The sequence below is a fragment of the Vulpes lagopus genome, chromosome X, assembly GCF_018345385.1.
Source record: "Vulpes lagopus strain Blue_001 chromosome X, ASM1834538v1, whole genome shotgun sequence".
Taxonomy (NCBI): Eukaryota; Metazoa; Chordata; class Mammalia; order Carnivora; family Canidae; genus Vulpes; species Vulpes lagopus.
In genome coordinates, this window is record NC_054848.1 from 56625141 (window position 1) to 56649144 (window position 24004).

Here is a 24004-nt window from a genome sequence, read left to right on the forward strand (position 1 = left end):
TGTTGCTTTAAATTCTTGATCAAGATTTTTACTCATATCTGTTTCAATTAGATCTCTGGCTCTGACCTTGTTCTTTCCTCTTGAATGAATTCTTCTGTCTCTGCACAGTGTCTAGGTCTCTGTCTTCTACATATTAAGAAAGCCTGTTTATGTTTCCTGCTTCTGAGATTAGTGGCTTCATGAGGAAGGTGTCATATAATGTCCAGAGCTTGCTGCTTGGTCCAGGGTCTCTGGGGTATGCTGCATGCACTCTGCTGTTGTGTTATGGCTGCTCCATTCCTCAGGGCAGTCCTCAGCAGAGTTTCTCCTTGCCTGCAGTGGGGAGTTTTGGACCTTGGCCAGAGTGTGGTGATCTTTAGATAGGTGTGCTCTGGTCTGCTTGCTAAAAGAGACCTGGTCTTTTTTCCACTGGAGCTGAAGCAGAACTCTGTGATCATTAGATGTAGTGGGTGTGGGGATTTGTGTTGGTCTTCTGGGGGAGAGGCCTGCTGTACTAGTTCTCAGGCACAGCTGCCCAAGGAAAGCAGCACCAGCAGATCACAGAGGGAAGGGGCTTAGTGTAAACAGATTAGGCAGCCAGTGTTTTCACTGTGCTATTATATGAGTTAGTTTATGCTGAGGCGCAGGGGAGTGAAATGGCACCAGCCAGCTCCTTTGTCCCTAAAGAGGGGAGTTTGTGCTTGCTGCTGTCAGAGAAGCCCTCCCAGAAGATCACACAATTTCTCCCAGTGCATCCTAGGTGTTTTTCTGATCGCTGTTCTCATACTGTCTGTGTCCAGGTTGCTACACAATGCAATTTTGGGCTCTAACCCAGGCTAGCTGAGTTTCAAAACCCGAAGCCTTAGGAACCTGGTGCGGCAGGGATTTGTGCTTGTCCTCTGGAGGAAGGTCTCACCACACTAGGACTGATGCAGGTTTGACTCAGGAGGGCATTCGCACCACGCTTGCACAGGAGCATGGCGTTTGGAGCACGCACCCCAAGGAGCCATGTCCAGGTTCACTGCCCTCAGCAAGTGTCTCTGTGCCTATGCTGAGGGGTGGTGGGGGAAGGAAATGACGCCCACCAGCTCTTTTATCCCCAGAGAGGCAATGCCACCTCTCTCAGATGTGCTCCAAGAAGGGGGAACTGTCTCTCTCAGTGCATCTCAGGGGATGCTCAGATCGAGCTGTCTGCCCCCGGGTTACATGCCTGCCTTCTCTACAGGAGAACTGCAGTGCCCTCAGGCATGCCACAGACCTCCAAAACTCCAGTCTTTGAGCCCCACTAGCTGTAAACATTCATAAAAATCAGCCTCTTTTGTTTTCCCAGGCAATGGCTTTGGGGAAGTGTTTTCCTTGTGGGATCCCCTGTGTGCTTCTCTCTCTCTTGCCTCTCTCCACTATCAGGGTGCTCCCCTCTGTGCAGTGCCTATGATCTGTTTCTCCCCCAAACCACATCTCCCCACCTCCTACCTTCCACGATGTGGACTCCTCCCTCCCGCTAGTTGTGCAGTTTGTTCTGTCAGTCCTCAGATTGATGTCTTGGGTATTCAGAATGATTTGATATTTGTCTGACTGTATTTGAGGGACGAAGCGAGCCTAGGGCCCTCCTACTACTCTGCCATCTTTCTCAGATTTTCTTCATCCATTCATCTGTTGATAGACATTTAGATTGTTTCCATGTTTTGGCCATTGTAAATAAGCTGAAATGAACATGACGTGATGACATCCTTTCGAGACAGTGATTTTGTTTTCTTCAGATAAATACTCTGAAGTAGAATTGCTGGATCAGATGGGAGGTTTATTGTTAATCTTTTTTTTTTTTATTGTTAATCTTTTTTAACGTTATCCATACTGTGTTACATAGAGGAGACACCAATTTACATCCCCACTGATAATGTATGATGATTCTCTTTTCTCCAAATCCTCAACAGCACTTATCCTTTCTTGTCATTTGATAATAGCCTTTCTGACAGGCATGATGTCATATCATATCTCATTGTGGTTTTGGTCTCCAATGCTCTGATGATTAGTAATGTTGAGTGTGTTTCCATGCATCTGTTGGCTATTTGTATGTCTTCTATGGAAAGATACCTCTTTAGATTTTCTGTCCATTTTTTTCTGTCCATTTTTATTGTGTTTTTTCCCTATTGCATTGCATGAATTCATTATATATTTTTGATATTAACACATTTATATGTATATGATTTGGAAATATTTTCTTCATGAATCAGTTGCCTTTTCATTTTGTTGACAGTTTCCTTTGCTGTACAGAGGATTTTGATTTGATGTAGTCCCATTTTTTAAGTTTACTTTTTGTTGCTTGTGGTTTTGATGTCAAATTTAAGAAAAACTTTTTGAAGAACGATGTCAGGTAGCTTACTCGTTATGTTTTCTTTAGGGGTTTTATTGTTTCAGGACTTCTGTTCAAATGTTTAATCAATTTGGGGTTGAGTTTCATGTATGATGTAAGATAGCAGTTCTTCTTCTTCTTCTTCTTCTTCTTCTTCTTCTTCTTCTTCTTCTTCTTCTTCTTCTTCTTCTTTCTTCTTCCTCCTATTCCTCTTCCTCCTCCTCCTCTTCTTCTTCCTCTTCTTCTTCCTCACCTTCGCCCTCATCTTCGCCTTCTAGTCCCTCTCCTCCACCACCTCTTCCTCCTCTTCTTTTTCTTTTCCTGTGAGACTGTTTGGTTTTCTCAACACCATTCATTGAAGGGACTGTCCTTGCCCCATTGTACATTCCTGGCACTTTTGTCATAAATTAATGGTTTACACATGCATGGAGTTATTTCTGAGCTCTCTATTCTGTTCTACTGTTGAATATGCCTGTTTTTATGCCAATGCCATACTGTTTTGACTACTGTAGTAGTTATACAGTTTATATAGTAGTGAAATAGTTTCAAATCAGGAAGTATAATGCTTCAAACCCAGAAGTATAATGCTTCCAACTTTGTTTTACTTTCTCTAGATTGCTTTGACTATTCAGGACATTTTGTGATTCTACATAAATTTTAGGATTGCTTTTTCTATTTCTATAAAAAGCCATTGGGATTTTGATACAGACTGGATGAATCTGTAGGTTCCTTTGGGCAGCATGGACATTTTAACAGTATTAAATCTTCTAATCCATGACTTCTTCAATTTTTTCCATCGACATCTTATGTTTTCAGTGTGTTGGCTTTTTAACTCTGGATCAATTTGTTCCTTGGTATTTTTGATGCAATCATATTTTGGATTGTTTCCTTAATTTCTCTTTCTGATGATTTGTTATTAGTGTGTAGAGGTGCAAAAGATTACTTTACTTTGATTCTGTATCCTGCAACTTTTTTAAAATTCATTTTTTAACTTTTTTTTGGTGGAGCCTCTAGAGTTCTCATATAGAATATCACATCATTTGCAAATAAACAGTTTTACTTCTTCCCTTCCCAGCTTTTCACCATTGAGCTTGATGTTAGCTGTGTTCTTGTCATATATGGCCTTCATTATGTTGAGACGTATTCCCTCTATAGTCACTTCGTTGAGAGTTGTTGCCATGAATGGATGTTGCATTATGTCAAGTGCTTTTCTTGCATCTATTGGATGATCATGTGATTTTTTATACTTCATTTTCTTTTCTCTTTTTTTATTAAGATTTTACTTATTTATCCCTGAGAGACACAGAGAGAAGCAGAGAGATAGACAGAGGGAGAAGTAGGCTCCTCACAGGGAGCCCGATGGGGGACTTGGTCCTGGGCCCCGGGATCATGCCCTGAGTCAAAGGCAGCCATTCAACCGCTGAGCCATCCAGGCATCCCTATACTTCATTTTCCTAACATTGTATTATATTGATTGAGTTGTAGATGCTGAACCATCCATGTATTCCTAGTATCAATCCCTCTTGTTTGTGGTGTATCATTTCTAGTGTATTACTGAGTTTGGTTTCCTAATATTTTGTTGACAGATTTTGCATCTATATTAATCAAAGATATTGGCCTATAATTTCCTTTACTTGCTGTGTCCTTGTCTGGTTTTGGTGTTAGGATCATGCTTGAATCATAAAATGAGTTTTGAAGTTCTCCCTCCTCTTCAATTTTTTTAGGAGTGTTAGGGAAGAATTGGTATTATTTCTTCTTTTTTTAAGATTTTATTTATTTATTCATGAGAGACACACACAGAGAGAGAGGCAGAGGCACGGGTAGAGGGAGAAGCAGGCTACATGCAGGGAGTCTGATGTGGGACTCGATCCCAGGACTCCAGGATCACGCCCTGAGCCTAAGGCAGACGCTTAACCTCTGAGTCACCTAGGTGTCCCAAGTATTATTTCTTCTGGAAATGAGTGGTATAATTTATCAGTGAAGCCACCTGGCCCTGAACTTGTTTGTTGGTAGGGTTTGACTACTGATTCATTCTCTTTACTAGAAATAGGCCTATTCAGTTTTTCTATTTCTTCATGACTCCATCTTGATAGGTTATATGCTTTGATAAATTTAACCATTTTGTCTAGATTATCCAATTTGTTGGTTTATAATAGTTCATGGTGGTCTCTTGTGATCCTTTTTTATTTATGTGCTAACATTTGTAACATGTCTCTTTTTTCATTCAATATTTTATTTCTTGGATCCCTCTCTTTTCCTGGTGAGTCTAGCTAAATGTCAGTTTTTTAAGCTTTTAAAAAACTAGCCTATTGTTTATTGAACTTTTCTATTGTCTTTTAGCATCTATTTCATTTGTATCCACTCATAATTGATATTTCTTTAATTCTATAAGCTCTGGGATTTGTTCTTCTTTTCATAGTTTCTTGATGTTTAATGTAGGTTGATTTGGTGGGATCTTTCTTATTTTCCTAACATACATGTTCATTGCTATAAGGTTCCCTCTCCATCAGTTTTGGTATGCTTTATTTACATTTTCATTGGTCTCAAAATATTTTTTTTATTTCTCTTTTGATTTCTGCTTTGACCTATTGATCATTCATAAGCATGTGGCTTAGTCTCCATGTATTTGTGAATTTTCCAGTTTCCATCCTGTAATCGTTTTCTAGTTTTATATCATTGCATCCAAAAAGATGCTTGATATGATTTTAATCTTTTAAAATTTCTTAGGATATACTTTGTGGCCTAATATATGATGTACCTTAGGGATGTTCCATAAGTGCTTGATAAGAATGTTTGTTCTATTGCTGTTGGTTAGAATGTTCTGTAAATGTCTGTTAAGTCCATTTGGTCTAATGTATAGTTTAAGTCCAATGTTCTTTAATTGATTTTCTGTCAGATCTATCCACTGTTGAAAGTAGGATAGTAACCTCCCCCCGATTATTGTATGGTCTTCTATTTCTCTCATCAGGGCTTTTAATATTTTTTATTTTTTAATTTTTTATTGAAATTCAACTTGCCAACATATAGTATAACACCCAGTGCTCATCCCATCAAGTGCCGCCCGAAGTGCCCACCACCCAGTTACCCCATCCGCCTCCCCTTCCACTACCCTTTGTTCGTTTCCCAGAGCGAGGAATTGGAGGGCATTATGCTATTATGCTGAGTGAGGTAAGTCAATTGGGGAAGGGCAATCATCATATAGTTTCACTCATACGGGGAATATAAGAAATAGTGAAAGGGGGATCCTTGGGTGGCTCAGCAGTTTAGTGCCGGCCTTTGGCCCAGGGCGTGATCCTGGAGTCCCAGGATTGAGTCCCACATCAGACTCCCAGCATGGAGCCTGCTTCTCCCTCTGCCTGTGTCTCTGCCTCTCTCTCCCTCCCTTTCTCTCTCTCTCTCTTTCTCTCTGTGTCTCATGAATAAGTAAATAAAATCTTAAAAAAAAGAAATAGTGAAAGAGATTATAAGGGAAAGGAGGGAAAATGATTGGGAAAAATCAGAGAGGGTGACAAAACATGAGGACTGTTAATATTTGCTTTATAAATTTAGGTGTTCACTTTCATGTGCACAAATATTTACACCTATGACTTCTTGTTAGATTGACCTGTTTATCATTATATGTGACCTTCTTTTGTCTCTTGATAAAGTCTTTGGCTTACAATCTATTTTTTATGATATAAGTAAAGTTATCCCTGCTTTCTTTTGTTTTCCATTTGCATGGAATATTAGTCCTTCCCTTTAATGTGTGTAAGTCCTTAAGGCTGAAGTGATTCTTTTGTAAGAAGCATATAGTTGGATCAAGCCTTTAAAAAAAATTCAGTCAGTCACTCTTGTTTTACTTATTTATATTTAAAGATTTTATTTATTCATTCATGAGATACACAGAGAGAGAGGCAGAGACATAGGCAGAGGGAGAAGCAGGCTCCTCACAGGGAGCACGATGGAGGACTCGATCCCGGAACCCCGGGATCACACTCTGCAGCCAAAGACAGATGCTCAACCACTGAGCCACCCAGGCATCCCAAGCCACTCTGGTTTTAGATTATAATACCTAGTCCAGTGATATTTAAAGTAATTATTGACAAGTATGGACTTACTATTCATATTTTGTTCATTGTTTTCTGTTTTGTAATTCCTTGTTCTTTTGTTCTTCTTATAGTCTCTCTTTTTTATACTTGATTTTTATCTGTAGTGGTACACTTTGAATATTTTCATCTTTTGTGTACCTACTATAGAATTATGTTTTGTGGCCTTCATAAAGATGATTATCAAACATGTTATATTTATAGCAGTCAATTTTAAGGGGATAGCAATTTAACTTTGAATGCACACTAAAGCTTTACATTTCTATTCTCCCCTCTCAAGACAGTTTATGTTCTTGATGATTCTATGTGGAACTGATTTTTAAATTTTCTTTTCAGATTATTCTTTATTAATGTGCAGAAATTAAACCAGTTTTTGTGTGCTGATTTTGTATTCTGCAAATTTAGTGAATTTTTTTATTAGTACTAAAGGATTTTTTTAGGTTTTCTTACATATATGTTCATGTCATGTGTGACAGAGTTAATGTGATATTTACTTTTACAAATGTAGGCCTTTTTTTTCTTTGCCTAATTGTTCTAGCTAGGTCTTACAAAAATATTTTTTAAATTTTATTATTTTTTATTTTATTATTTTTATTTTTTAAAAGATGTTATTTATTTATTCATGAGAGACACACAGAGAGAGGCAGAGACACAGGCAGAGGGAGAAGCAGACTCCACGCAGGGAGCCTAATGTGGGACTGGATCCCGGAACTCCAGGATCATGCTCTGAGCCGGAGGCAGATGCTCAACTGCTAAGCCACCCAGGCGTCCCTACGTCTTGCAAAACTATGTTGAATAGAAATGTTGAAAAAACATGATCCCTGTCTTATTCCCAATCTTAGAGAAAAAGCTTTTCCATTGTGTAAGCTATTATTCATGTGCTTTCTTTATATGGTTTTTATCGTGCTAAAGTAGTTTCTTTCTAGTCATGGTTTGTGAGTGTTTTTATCATAAAAGAATGTTGAACTTTTTATCCAAATTTTGTTTTATTTTATATTTTTTTATTGAAGTTCGATTTGCCAACAAACAGTATAGCACCCAGTGCTCATCCCGTCAAGTGTCCTCCTCAGTGCCCATCACCCAGTCACCCATTAGAAAGGACGAATACCTACCATTTACCCAAATTTTAATTTAAATTCTAGTTACTTAACATATTGTGCTGTATTGGTTTCAGGAGTAGAATTTAGTGATTCACCACTTACATATAGCAACTAGTGTTCATTATAACAAGTGCTTTCCTTAATTCCCATCACCTTCTTAGCCCATCCCCCACCCGCCTCCCTCCATCAACCCTCAATTTGTTCTCTATTGTTGAGTCTCTTATGATTTGTTCTCCTCTCTCCTTTTTTCTCCTTCCCATATGTTCCTCTGATTTCTTTTCTAAATTCCACATGTGAGTGAAAATGAATGAAGCCATATGGCATTTTTCTTTCTCTGAATGACTTATTTCACTTAACATAATACCCTCTAGCTCCATCCATGTCATTATAAATGGCAAGATTTCATATTTTTGATGGCTAAATAATATTTCATTATATATATATGATCATATATATATGGCTAAATAATATACATATGGCTAAATAATATTTCATTATATATATATGATTATATATATATATATATATATATATATATATATGATCAAATCTTCGTTAACCATTCATCAGTCAATGGTCACTTGGGCTCTTTCAACTTTTAGCTATGGAATGGGAAAAGATACTTCCGAAAGACATATCTGATAAAGGGTTAGTATCCAAAATCTATAATGAACTTATCAAACTCAACACCCCAAAATCAAATAATGTAGTTAAGAAATGAGTTGAATGACACATAGAACAATGGAACAGAATAGAGAATCCAGAAGTGGACCCTCAACCCTATGGTCACTTAATTTTCGCAACGCAGGAAAGACTATCCACTGGAAAAAAGACAGTCTCTTCAATAAATGGTGCTGGGAAAATTGGACAGCCACATGCAGAAGAATGAAACTAGACCATTCTCTTACACCATACACAAAGACAAACTCAAAATGGATGAAAAATCTAAATGTGAGACAAGATTCCATAAAAATCCTAGAGGAGAACACAGGCAACACCCTTTTGAACTTGGCCACAGTAACTTCTTGCAAGATACAGCCATGAAGGCAAGAGAAACAAAAGCAGAAATGAATTATTGGGACTTCATCTTGTGCACAGCAAAAAACAGTCAACAAAACTAAAAGACAACCTACAGAATGGGAGAAGATATTTGCAAATGACCTATCAGATAAAGGGCTGGTATCCAAGACCTATACAGAACTTAGTAAACTCAACAGAAAAGAAACAAACAATCCAATCATGAAATGGGGAGAAGACATGAACAGAAATTTCACCAGAGAAGACATAGACATGGCCAACAAGCACACGAAAAAATGCTCTGCATCACTTGCCATCAGGGAAATACAAATCAAAACCACAATGAGATACCACCTCACACCAGTGAGAATGGGGAACATTAACAAGACAGGAAACAACAAATGTTGTAGAGGATGTGGAGAAAGGGGCACCCTCTTGCACTGTTGGTGGGACTGTGAACTGGTGCAGCCACTCTGGAAAACTGTGTGGAGGTTCCTCAAAGAGTTCAAAATAGATCTTCCCTATGACCCAGCCATTGCACTGCTGGGTATTTACCCCAAAGATACAGATGCAGTGAAGTGGCAGGACACCTGCACCCCAATGTTTCTAGCAGCAATGTCCACAATAGCCAACCTGTGGAAGGAGCCTCGGTGTCCATCGAAAGATGAATGGATAAAGAAGATGTGGTATATGTATAGAATGGAATATTGCTCAGCCATTAGAAATGACAAATACCCACCATTTGCTTCGATGTGGATGGAACTGGAGGGTATTATGCTGAGTGAAATAAGTCAACTGGAGAAGGACAAGCATTATATGGTCTCATTCATTAGGGAAGTATAGAAATTAGTGAAAGGGAATAAAGGGAAAAGAGAGAAAATGAGTGAAAATATCAGTGAGGATGACAGAACATGAGAGACTCCTAACTCTGGGAAACAAACAAGGTGTAGTGGAAAGGGAGGTGGGCGGGGTTTGGGGTGACTGAGTGATGGGCACTGAGGGGGGCACTTGATGGGATGAGCACTGGGTGATATGCTATATGTTGGCAGATTGAACTCCAATTAAAAAAAAGAAATGAGTTGAAGACATGAACATTTTTCCAAAGAAGACAAACACATGGTTAATAGACGTGAAAAGTTGCTCAACATCACTCATCATCAGGTAAGTACAAATCAAAACCGCAATGAGATACTACCTCACACCTGTCAGAATGTCTAAAATTAACAAAAGTGAAAACTGCAGAGGTTGTCAAGGATGTGGAGGAAGAGGAACCTTCTTACACTGTTGGTGGGAATGCAAACTGGTGCGGCCACTCTGGAGAACAGTATAGAGGTTCCTCAAAAAGTTAAAAATAGAACTACTCCCCAATCCAGCAATTGTACTACTAGGCATTTGCCCAAAAGATGCAAAAATACAGATTGTTAAGGTGTAAATGCACTCCAATGTTTATAGCAGCATTATCAACAAAAGCATTGAATTTTATTTTATCAAATATTTCATCTTCATCAATTTAGATAATCATTTCCCCTTTTCCTATGCTTATTTGATATAAACTGTATTTTATTTATTATGTTTAACAAACCTTGCATTCCAGGAATAAACTCCATTTGGTCATGGATCCCCGAAGATATGATTTTCTACATCTAGAAAGCTAAACTTTTTTTTCCCCCATAGCATTTATTATCTTCTAATATCCCCTTTACTGATTTATTTTATTTTGGCTTCTCTCTCTCTTCACTAGAATATAAGGGTAATTATGTGTATCTATTTTGTTTTGTGCTCTACCTCACATGCTTAGAAGGCTGCCTAAAACATAGAAGGCCCCAAAAAGGATCTGCTGTGTTGAGCCATATTGATACCCTGAGTCCTGAGGTCATCTTCAATAAAACTGACAACTTCCCCTGAATGCTCCAAAAGGCCAATATTTCAGTGCCAGCTTTGTTTGCCAATTTATTCTAGCACCAGAATACCAGACAGATCATATTAGTGCACAATAAATTATTTTCAAATCAATGCATGAAACAACATTTGGAAATCGTGCAACGTAATTCACTTGTTGAACAAATAAAAGGAGAAAACTCTACACATATCAACAGATAATATAAATGCATTTGATAATAAGAAAGCCATATATATATATATATGGCTCATAATATATATATATATATATATATATATATATATATATTTATGAGACAGAGAGAGAGAGAGAGGGAGAGAGAGAGAGAGAGAGAGAGAGAGAGAGAGAAAACTGCAGGCAGAGTGGCAGGCAGAGGGAGAAGGAGAAGCAGGCTCCCTGCTGAGCAGAGAGCCCAATGTGAGGCTCGATCCCAGGATCCTGAGATCATGACCTGAGCTGAAGGCAGACACTCAGGTGCCTCAAAAACCTAATATTTTTATAGCACTCTAATAAGCACTCTCTGTATACTTATTAATTTTATCTCCGCAGGAATCTCACAGTATAGGTGATATTGTTATCCTTATTTTGGAGATGAAGAAACAGAAGGGTGGATAAATAAGTAATTTGCCAAGCTACACAGCTGATAAGTGCCAGAGCCTGAGATTTCAGCACAGGGATCCCAGTTCCAGCATTTGTGCACCCAAACTCTATACTCTACTGACTCTCTGGAAAACTATTCTCAGCTAATTCTAAGGAAACCTTCAAGTAGTCAGGTAGGTTATCAGGATGGAAATGCCAGAATCTGTGAGTTAACATTCTTCCAAATGATGAAATTCTAAATCTATTTCTATTTAAAATTGATTAAATGAGAAGAATACTCTATCATCATTCTTTTCAACTTTGTTTTAGGTATCTTGATGACAACAAATTTCAAGAAAAAAATGGCCTTCTCAACCTATGGAACCTATGGACTCAAGGTATACTGGCAGTCCCAAAAACATTCCACCTTTTCTCTTACCACACTGGATCAGGCACACATACATGTATGACTCCTACTCAGTATCACCTCTTGCTAATGGTGATGATGGAGAACTCATATGTCTCCTTGGACTAAGTCTCACCTGGTTATCATATAGACTTATGTGCTTTTTAGGTAGTATATCATAGAAGAAAGTATAGAACATGCAGGCAAAAAAATATTAGTTTCTGGCTCAGACATTTCCTAGATGTGGGTGATTTTAGGCAAACTGCATCATTGACATGAGCCTTAGCTTCTTCATTAGGAAAATAAGGGTACTAACACCCACTAGAATAGGTTGTTGTGAGGAATCAATGAGGTCATGCAGGACAAGGAGAATGTGCAGTGCCTGGCACATGGCACACTCAAAGCAGAACCACTAGTTTGAAATAATGTCAGAGTAGATATAATCTATTTCCTCCATTCAATACCATAAAATGTGTTTTACCTCTCCTTTTCACATTTGTGCAATATGCAAAGAAAACCAAAGTTCTGAGACCTGCTCCTTATTTGACATATGCAGAGTTTGGGGACATATTTATATCCACAGATGAGTCTTCACTTTAAGTGAAGGTTTGAGTAGCTTGTCTGAGACTGAGTTGCCTTTTATCTGGGAGAGAGTGAAATAATATTCCATATACTCATTCTGCCTGTCATGGAATATAGTAAGAAATCATTACTTTGACTTGAGAGGAGAGCTGGAAAGAAGACAGGATTCAAGAACACTCACCAAGCTGCAAGTATCTTTAAAATAGCTCTGTCTTGGGCTTCACACCTAGTGCCTGCCAGAGGGACAAGTATAATGCTAACACATATTTATTTCACTCCCTGCACTTACATTTTCAAATGTTCTCTTTGCTAAAAATGGTATTTTGTTTAGACAAAAGTTCTCTCTTTTATAGGACCTGGAAAGACAGGACTGGAAGGGAACAATATTTGTCAAAGGCTTACTATGGTGCGAGACACTTTACGCAACAATACACCAAGGTAAAGGAAGCAGGGATTATATCCAGGAGGTCAATTATAGGAGGATTGTCACTCTGTCCTCTTTGACTGTTGCTATAGTTCTGAACTTTTTTTACAATATGAGAAGATATGAATTCATGTTCATGACTGAGATTGATTTTTCAATAAGAACATGCAGGTATTCTTTATCCAGAGTCATATGTTAGGAAACATTTGATGACAGTTGAGTATAAGAATATTTGATTGCTATAGTCATAAGAGGATAAGACTAGACATAGCTATCCATTTGTTAAATCAAACAGAAGCTGTATTTTGAGGATGTTGGCTCCAAGAACCTATCACCTATACAGAAAGATTATTATCAAAATCCATATTACTACAGAATTTACTTCCATTGTGCAGGCCACTGAAGGACAATTAATATGAACATAAGAGACCAAGAAGTGTATTTAACAGTTCATTTATGAAAGTCAGGAATTGTGGTCTGTATTAGTAAAGTATCCCAGAAAAATAAAAATAGTTTCTCTGTCTCTATTTATCTCTCTGTCTCTCAAGATAGAGACTAGATAGAAGAGAGGGGGGAGATTAATCCTAAGGAATTTATTCACACAATTGTAAGGCCTGGTAAGTCCAAGTACACTGGCAAGTTGGAGACCCAGGGAAGAGTGGCAATTTGAGTCCAAAAGCAGTCTGCAGGTAGAATTCCTTCTTCCCCAGGGGACGTCAGTCTTTTCACCTTTTTCATTTAAGGCCTTCAACTGATTGGATGAGGCCCACCCACATAATGAAGGGTAATCTACCTTGTTCAAAGTTTACTGATTTAAATGTTTATCTAACCTAAAAAGTACCTTTGCAAAAATGCACACAATACTGTTTAACCAAATATCTAGATACCATGGCCTAAGCAACTTGACACGTTAACCTTCACATGATGTTCTGTATTTTATCACAGCCTATGAGGTTTTTCTTTTTATTAAAAGTTGTTACAGATAGTAGGCTAGTTTTATTTTTAACTTTTTGAGGAACCTCCATACTGTATCCCACATCAGCTGCACCAGTTTGCAATCCCAACAGTGCAAGAGAGTTCCCCTTTCTCCACATCCTTGCCAACAAGTGTTGTTCCTTATATTGTTAACTTTAGCCATTCTGACAGGTGTGAGGTGATAGTGTGGTTTTGATTTGTACTTACCTGATGACAAGTGATGTTGAGTATCTTTTCACATGTATAATTGCCATCTGGATGTCTTCTTTGGAAAAATGTCTATTCATACTTCTGCCCATTTTTAAATTAGATTATTTGTGTTCAGTGTTGAGCTGTATAAGTTCTTTAGATATTTTGGATACTAACCCGTTATCAGATATGTCATCTGCAAATATCTTCTCCCATTCCACAGGTTGCCTTTCAGTTTTGTTGATTATTTCCTGTTGCTGGGCAGAAGCTTTTTATTTTTTATCTTTTATCTTTTTATTATTAATTTTTTAATTTTTATTTTTTATTTAATTTAATTTTGTAAATTTATTTTTTATTGGTGTTCAATTTGTCAACATATAGAATAGCATACAGTGCTCATCCCACCAAGTGCCCCACTCAGTGCCTGTCACCCAGTCACCCCCACCCCCCACCCACCTCCCTTTCTACTACCCCTAGTTCTTTTCCCAGAGTTAGGAGTCTCTCATGTTCTGTCTCCCTTTCTGATATTTCCCACTCATTTTTTCTCCTTTCCCCTTTATTCCCTTTCACTATTTTTTATATTCCCCAAAAGAATGAGACCATATAATGTTTGTCCTTCTCCGACTGACTTATTTCACTCAGCATAATGCCCTCCAGTTCCATCCACGTTGAAGCAAATGGTGGGTATTTGTAGTTGCTAATGGCTGAGTAATATTCCATTGTATACATAAACCACATCTTCTTTATCCATTCATCTTTCGATGGACACCGAGGCTCCGTCCACAGTTTGGCTATTGTGGACATTGCTGCTAGAAACATCGGGGTGCAGGTGTCCCGGTGTTTCACTACATCTGTATCTTTGGAGTAAATCCCCAGCAGTGCAATTGCTGGGTCATAGGGAAGATCTATTTTTAACTCTTTGAGGAGCCTCCACACAGTTTTCCAGAGTGGCTGCACCAGTTCACATTCCCACCAACAGTGCAAGAGGGTTCCCCTTTCTCCACATCCTCTCCAACATTTGTTGTTTCCTGTCTTGTTAATGTTCCCTATTCTCACTGGTGTGAGGTGGTATCTCATTATGGTTTTGATTTGTATTTCCCTGATGGCAAGTGATGCAGAGCATTTTCTCATGTGCTTGTTGGCCATATCTATGTCTTCCTCTGTGAGACTTTTGTTCATGCCTTTTGCCCATTTCATGACTGGATTGTTTGTTTCTTTGCTGTTGAGTTTAATAAGTTCTTTATAGATCTTGGATATTAGCCCTTTATCTGATAGGTCATTTGCAAATATCTTCTTCCAATCTGTAGGTTGTCTTTTAGTTTTGTGGACTGTTTCTTTTGCTGTGCAGAAGCTTCTTATCTTGATGAAGTCCCAATAGTTCATTTTTGCTTTTGTTTCTTTTGCCTTCGTGGATGTATCTTGCAAGAAGTTGCTGTGGCTAAGTTCAAAAAGGGTGTTGCCTGTGTTCTCCTCTAGGATTTTGATGGAATCTTGTCTCACATTTAGATCTTTCATCAATTTTGAGTTTATCTTTGTGTATGGTGCAAGAGAGTTGTCTAGTTTCATTCTTCTGCATGTTGATGTCCTATTTTTCCAGCATCATTTATTGAAGAGACTGTTTTTTCCAGTGGATAGTCTTTCCTCCTTTGTTGAATATATTAGTTGACCATAAAGTTGAGGGTACACTTCTGGATTCTCTATTCTGTTCCATTGATCTATGTGTCTGTTTTTGTGCCAGTATTTTGATGAAGTCCCAATGATTATTTTTGCTTTTGTTTCCCTTGCCTCAGGAGACATATCTAGAAAGAAGTTGCTATGGCTGATGTCAAAGGTGTTACTACCTGTGTCCTACTCTAAGAATTTTATGATTTCCGGTCTCACATTTAGGTCTTTAGTTCATTTTGAATTTATTTTTGTGTATGTTCTAAGAAAGTGGTTCAGTTTCATTCTTTTGCTTGTTGCTGTCCAGTTTTCCCAAGACCATTTACTGAAGAGACTATCTTTTTCCCATTGGATACTCTTTCCTCTTTTGTCAAAACTGACTATAGAGTTGTGGGTTCATTGCTGGATTTTCTATTTTGTTCCATTGATCTACATGTCTATTTTTGTGCCCGTAATATACTGTTTTGATCACTACAGCTGTACAATATGATGTGAAGTCCAGAATTTTGATGCTTCCAGCTTTTCTTTCCTTTTTTTGAGATGGCTTTGGCTATTCAGGGTGTTTAGTGTCACATACAAATTATAGGATTTAGGATTGTTTGATTCAGTTCTGTGAAAAGTGCTGTTGGTATTTTTATAGGAATTGCATTAAATGTGTAGATTGCTTTGGATGGTATAGACATTTTAATTATATTTGTTCTTCCAATCCATGAGCATGGAATGTCTTTCCAAATGGAACTGCCCCACACTCCAGCAATTGCACTAATAGATATTTACCCAAAGAACACAAAAATACTAATTCAGAGGGATACATGCACCACGATGTTTATGGCAGAATTATCTACAATAGCCAAACTATGAAAACAGTCCAAGAGTCCATCCGCTAATTAATACGTAAAGAAGCTATGGTATATAAATACAATGGATAAAAAAATACAATGGAATATTAGTCATAAAAAAAGAACAAAATCCTGCCATTTACAATGATGGACAGAGCTAGAGAGTATTATGCTAAGCAAAATAAGTCAGTCTGAGAAAGAAAAATATCATGTGATTTCACTTATATATGGAATATAAGAAACAAAACAAATAAGCAGGCAGAGGGAAACGAGACAGAGGCAAACCAAGAAACACACTCTTTAAAAAAAAAAGATTTTATTTAAATTCCAGTTTACATATAGTGTGACATTCATTTTATTTGTATAATATAATGATTCAAAACTTCTATGTAACACCCAAAGCTCATCACAAGTGCACCCCTTAATGCCCCATCACCCATCTAACCTATTCCTCCACTCACCCTCTGGTCACTATTGGTTTGTTCTGCATAGTTAAGAGTCTGTTTCTTTCTTTTTATTTCTCAGATCCAGTATTAAGGTTAGGAACAGGGTGAAGGTTAAGTTTAGGGTCAGGGTGAGGGTATGTGCCTGGTATCCTGCAGTTCAGAGACCTCTCCAGATTGTTAGGTTTAGGGTAGCATTAGGGTAAGAGTTATGAGTAGACATCAGGAGCTATGGGTTACAGCTATGCTTAGTGTTAGGTTTAGGGTTAGGGTTATGGTGTGTGCCTGGTATCATGGTACTTCAGAGATCTCTCCAGGGAGTAATACCCTATACATCTGGTAGAGTGAGAGCAGACATGGCAGCTATCTACTGAGCTAAGAAGGGAATTTGGGCCTCAAAATGTTTTTTAAATTCATATTCAACTGTTCCTTCTGTTTTTATCTCTACCTTCACAGCCATTTTCAGAAATATTACCAATTCTTAAAGATTTAGTATCTTCTCAAGAATGGAAACACTCTTGAGAACAAACTGGTGGTTGCTGGGTATGAGGTGGGTAGGGAGATGGGTTGAACAGGTGATGGGGATTAAGGAAGGCACTTGCTGTGATGAGTACTGGGTATTGTATAGAAGTGTTAAATCACTATGTTGTACACCTGAAACTAATATTACACTATATGTTAACTAACTGGAATTTAAATAAAAACATTAAAGAATCAAAAATAATGAAAATCAGAGAAGCAGCCTAGTTATTTTGGAGAATATCCAAACATTTAAGAGTAGGTAATATTTCTGGTTGTGAAGGTAGAGACAAAAATAGAAGGGACAATTGAGTATCTATTTAAAGAGTATTAAGAGCCTTGAAACCCCTCCTTGCCTCAGGTCAGTATATAGTTGCCATGTCTATTCTCACCCCAACAGAAGTCTGGGGTTTTATACCCTAGAGAGGAGCCTGAAGTGCTGAATGCCAGGCACATACCATAACCCTAACCCTAACCCCTAACCTCTAACCACTAACCACTAACTCCTAATGCCTAAACCTAACCCTAACCCTCTGGAGAGGTCTCTGAACTGCAGAATACCAGGCACATATCCTCATCCTCACCTTAACCCTAAGCCTAACTCTAACCTCAACTCTAGATCTGAGAAAGTGGGTTCCTGATCCTATCATAAGAGAAGGTGAGAAGCAGCCTATTTATTCTGGAGAAGATCCCAAACATTTAAGAATTGGAAATATTTCTGAAAAATGGTGTGAAGGTAGAGATAAAACAGTAGGAGTAATTGAATATCTATTTAAAGAGTATTTAGAGCCATAAATCGCCTTCTTGCCTCAGCTCAGTCCATGAATGCCATGTCTATTCTTACCCCAGCAGAAGTCTGGAGTTTTATTCTCTGGAGAAGTCTCTGAACAGCAGGATGCCAGGCACATATCCTGACTCTAACCCTAACCTTAACCCTAACCCTAACCCGAGATTCCTAATGCCTAACCCCTAATGCTAATCCTAACCATAAGCCTCTGGAGAGATCTCTGAACTGCAGGATATAAGGCAAATAATCTTGCCCTGGCCCTAACCATAACCATAGCCATAAATATAAGCATAGCATAACCATAAGCAAAACCATAACTCTGGCCTTAATCTTAACTTTAACCCTAGAACCAAGGGGGAAAAGGATATAGTGTATACACACACACACACACAATGGAATATTACTCAGCCATTAAAAGGATTAAAGTCTTGTCATTTGCAATGACTTTAGATGGAGCTAGAGATTCTTAGGCTAAGTGAAATGAGTCAGTCAGAGAAAGACAAATACCATATGATTTCACTCATATATGGAGTTTAAGAAACAAAACAAATGAGCAAAGAGATAAAAAGAGGAAAAACAGGTGATCCTGGGTGGCTCAGCAGTTGAGTGTCTGCCATCAGCTCAGGGTATGATCCTGGAGTTCCGGGATCAAGTCCCACATCAGGCTCCCTGCATGGAGCCTGCTTTTCCCTCTGCCTGTGTCTCTGCCTCTCTTTCTCTCTGTGTCTCTCATGAATAAATAAATAAAATCTTTTTAAAAAAAATTTTAAAAAATAAAAAGGAGGAAAAACAACAAAAAAAGAATCTTAACTATAGAGAACAAATTGCTGGCTGTCAGAGGGGAGGTGGGTAGGGCATGAGTTAAATAGGTGACGGGGATTAAGGAGTGCATTTGCTGTGATGAGCACAGGGTGATGTGTGGAAGCGTTGAATTAATATATTGTACACCAGAAACTAATATTACACTATATGTTAACTAACTGGAATTTAAATAACTTAAAAAAACAATTATTATGGATACATGTGTATGCTCGGTTAAAATAAAGAGACATCTGGAAAAGGTAGGTGTACTACGTGGGATGTCACTCCATAGGATGTCAACCCCACTCCATGGGGGAAAACGCTGCCAGTAAACTGGTGCAGAAGGTAAGAACAGAAAGGGTAGTGATATCATATAGGAATCCTGTGGTACAGACACCTGTCTCAACCCACCAGTGGATTATTTAAAATATGAAGAATAAACACTGCGTTCAATTGATATGCCTAAATCTCTTTGTGTGTCACTTATTGCTGATGGTGACAACATTCAACTTTTGTTCCCTTCTGTAAACATAAAGTGCTTTCATAGTTGGAACCTCCTTATATCTTACAACATTTCTAGGTGTGTGACAGGGTTAGGTTTTATTCTATTTTACAGAAGAGGTCAAGGAAGAGGGAAAAAAACTAAACCAAAGCTCTAATGATACTGGCACAGGGACCCATCTTTCCTGATAGTTACTTCTGTGTCTCCCTAGCAGGCCCATTATGATGCAGTGTTCTATGGCCAATAAGGTGCAAGCAGATTGGAGTCAGAGTACCTCAGAAATGCTAAGGAAGTGGAGGCACCAGGTATCTTTAAGGAGAGGAGTGGGTGGTAAGTATAAAAAACCACAGAATTGTTTCAAACTTTATTAAGGAGGTATTAGACCCCCAGATCTGTTCTATGACCCACTCAACCAGAAAACTGTTTTCCTTTATTCCTCCCAGAAGAACATGGGAGGTTTACCTTCTGGAGAGATTTATTTGGGGGAAGTTGTGGGCTTGGGTGTTCCAGGCATAGAGAAAGCCAGGGGTGAAACATGACCCAAAAGAATTAGGTGAAATTTAGAACCCTGAATGCCTACTGTGTAGCCTGGCTACACAGCCCAGGCTACACAGTACTTTCGTCTGTGAGAACTCACAGGTATACTAGAGCTCCAGGCAGGAATATATGCAATCTTATCAGCCTATGAACCATGTCTGATCTAGAAAGCCTTGAGGTCAGCCACAGCCTGTTCTGGTTGTATGTCACTCAAACTAAATTAAGCTGAAGGTGATCCAGACGTGTTTTCAGGCCTTGAGAAATCTGACTCACAGCACTACAACCAGCATAATCAACAGTCTACACTTCTGCAATGGCCCCTATAATACCCAAACCTAAACCTTGTGAGGGGGCCAAGTGTTGTACAGTGTCATGGATACACCTCTGGGGAAGCAATAGGTCCACATTACAAGAGTACTGGTTTAATAAATTCTGACCTTCTTTTCTAATTTTTCTCAGACCCATGCAAGAACTCAGGAAAAAGTTAGCTGGCTGTACCTGCTAATTATCATGACTATAAATGATGAAGACACTGGTAACAAATCATTGCCTTACCAGGGCCCTAGACCCCAGATATTAGATAGGGAGCCCCAGGGGAGTTTCTGCCCCCACATTCAGGGTTCTCATTGTTACCTAGTTTCTAATAGGTATCACTTGAGAAGAAGGACACTGGATGGTAATTGAAAACTCTGGTTATGTGGACATGTTATTTATTCTCTCATGATTTCTAAGGCATTTGCTTCTTTTCTGACACCCACAATATATGACATTTATCACAAATGAGACTTAATTTGATGGGAAGAGGGCAAGTAAATGAATTATACTTACAAAAAAACTCAAAAATGGCTTTTATGTTACATACGCATTAATATCTCAATGTATAAAATTTTATCACACACACACTCAATACAGAGGGGCAATAAGGCAATAGAGATGGTTAATAATGATACTATTGAACAATGTAATTCAAGTGATTTTTGTTTAATTGCTCACACTTTTTTCTGTATATCTATGATTTAACAAAGATTCTCCTTTTCAAAATGCAAGAGGTGGTAATTTTTTACGATACTAGAAAATATGGAAAAATATGCTTAAAGTTTTAAAAGTCACCTTTACTTCACCTATGAAAGATGTGACAATTCTATTTTTCCCTTTTATTAGGAAAACATAGAAAGATTTAAATTGTAAGATACAAATGGTGTATTTCCCTCACAAACATATGCCCAAACCAACATTGTTAAGATATGGGTTCAGTTTCGTCTCTTGTTTCTACTGTGCACCTCTAAAAACTGAGATTTCCTTTATTAAACAATATTTTAATCATGATGGACATTCAGGTTCATCTCATGGCTTTGGAAAGTCACCTTGATCTTCCTCAAATAGTTAAACAGTTGTTACAAAACTATTCACCTAAATAATGTCAACTCTCCTCAGTGATTGAAAGTCTTATTATCATTTCACTAATATTTGTGTGATTTTGCTACTGTTTCTTGTATCTTCTACAAACAGGACTTGTGTCAATACTAATGGATGTTTGTATATGACAGTGTAAGTGTGGCAACACAGTTATTCTTGCAGTTAGTTGCAAGGGCTAGATTATGTGATGTTGTTTTATCCAAGGTGCTTTATGTGATTGGCCACACCCTGGGAACTCTTATCTCTTGACTTTGGCAGCAATGTTCTGTCAAAAAGACTCATTATTATACATTGTGTGTCCTCGTTTTCTTGATTTCCTGGAGCTCAAATATAGCGTAGGTGGTAAAATTGAGCAACAAGCAAAGTACATGGAATTTAAAAAAGTGTTCTTAATCAGTGTCTTATGTTTCAGGAGCTAGAGGGAGAGGACATCCACGCAATTCATGGGCCTCCAAGGTATCTAACTACAAGTTAAAAGAAGGGGACAGAGAAGCACAATGATTAAGCTGAACTCTTTAGCTTTTAACTTAGGATATAATGTTTTAGCTTTTTATTTTGTGGAAATATTTAAATTTATATTGTGTGACCTGAGTTTTATAGTTGTGTACTTATACACAAAGGGTAAGAGAAAGACTTGAACAAATTAGTTCTTCATTTTCTACTTTAATTTGTCTTATTAGGGGAAAATGGCATGCCACTGTTTAAATACAAGATAAACCTTGGAATCTGGCTAAATATGTTTCAAAATTGTGGAGAGTCACTGTGTGGAAAAAAAGGAATGGAACAGAGCGAAAGGACAGCTGGATAGGCCAAGATCAGCAGTGCCAGTGCAGTTATGGCCCAGGAAACACCTCAAATGAGTCAGCTGAACCAGACAAAATTGAAGAGTAGAGAAGCATTTAGACAGAGGAAGTCTGTTGTATGCAACACATTATAAATGAAGGGGACAAAAATATATCTATGTGGAAAAATGGAAATGATAGGCAATTGATAAAGTAAATTCAGTAGGCATAGGGGAATTCTTCAATCCTCTCAATTACCTCAGACATTTAAATTTACTCAACAATGGAAAACAGACTTTTGGCTCTCACAATGATAGACTGCCACATGGTAAGCACTCAATAAACATTTTTTAACAAGCGAACGAACAAATACAAGAAAGGCTGTCTGCATTGGGCAGTGGCATCTTAGATCATTTGAAGAGTTGTGGGTTGCCTGGATGAACACTAACAATGATTTATTTTATTATAGAAGTATCTAATTTGTTGGGGCAGATCCCACAGTTGTCACAAAAAAAGATTTTCTATTTTAGTAAAGACAAAGAAATAGACATTTCTGCTTATTTTTCAGAATAGGATCTATGCCAGTAGAATGGCATGAGGACTTTTCCTATTAATTTAGGAGAAGTAAAGTGAAACTATCAAGTGCAACAATTATATTATTTAGGATATTTAGACTCAATTGATGCATCTATTGTCCAGATTGTGTTTTCTAAGAATAATTTCCAAATAAAAACAACCCACTCTCAAACGGGGGGTGGGGGTGTGCAAAAGGGATCTCATAGCTCAAGAATCTAATGGTGAAGGGAAAGAGTGGATAGATGCCTCTTTCTTATTTCCTATCACAGACTTCAATTCTAGACTCAGCCTTGTATACAGTGTGACATCACTTAAGGAAGAACCCTAGGTGTCTTCCCCAGGTCTGAGTTGAAGAGAGAAATGACATGGCTGGTAGGGACTACTAGAGTGAGGATATTTCCTATCTTTCTACAGGCTGTCAACAATCCAGATGAGGAACATGTGGCCTTTGTTGTGTTGATTGATATTATGCAGAACCAATCTGAAGACAATGGCTTGCCAAGCCAACCTGCTGCTCCCCGTGAATCTTGGAAGACCCCATTCAGGAGAACTTTGGATTGTTTTACAAAATGCTTTGGGTGACAGCAATGTCCCAATCTCTAGCTCTCTTGATTTCTCCCTTCCAAACTGTCTCCCCTTTCTGATAAACCAGGAGAATCCCTAGGTTTCCTAACTTTAAGGTTCTCCCAGGACCAGCTGACCTTCTTCTTTCCTTCATAGGAAAGGATATAATACAAACACAAATTCCATGATTTGAGACCATGTATGCTACAAACACAGACCCTTAAATATAAATATTCCTCTACTACCACATTCACCTAATTTTTACTGTTATTCTCTTGGTTGTTTTATAATAATGCTGGCATGCTTGCTTATTTTTCCCTTCATCATATTTGTAGCATCTGTTTAAAATAGGCAGCACCCTCAGGGATGGAGGTTGTCAGGGTTGTTGGGAGTGGGGAATTCACTATAGGGAGCTACCACTTTACTTAGCCCTCTGAGGCTATACCTCCACCATCTAGGGGCACTACTACTTGTTCCTGACTCATTCATGGAATAGAACTGTGACCAGTAGGCAGTGATTTAGTTTTTCAGGATTTCCCCCCCCCCACACACACACAGATGTCAGTTCTCATACTGAGTGGGACTATTCCATGAAGGGTTAAGAAGAAATAATACCTGTCTACTCAGCTATCAATCTTCAGCACTATCTATCTATCTATCTATCTATCTATCATCTATCATCTATCTCTATATGCCGACACCTCATATATAAGGGAGATGAGCAATGATTCAAAAGGAGCAGTGTTAGGAGAGAAGTTGCTTCAGGATTCTAGAGAAAGTTTACCTTAAACTTTATTATTGTAATGAACTCATGACCACCACCACTCCACTGTCAGACAGAATCCCACCAACAACATATCACCCCCAACATCAGGTTGTTCTTTCTTATTTGGGATTTTTTTTCTTCCTCAGCTTCTCTTGAAAGGTAACAGAACATAACATTCTCAAGGAAAGAAGAAAAGTTTTGAAGCATAACTGACCTTAACT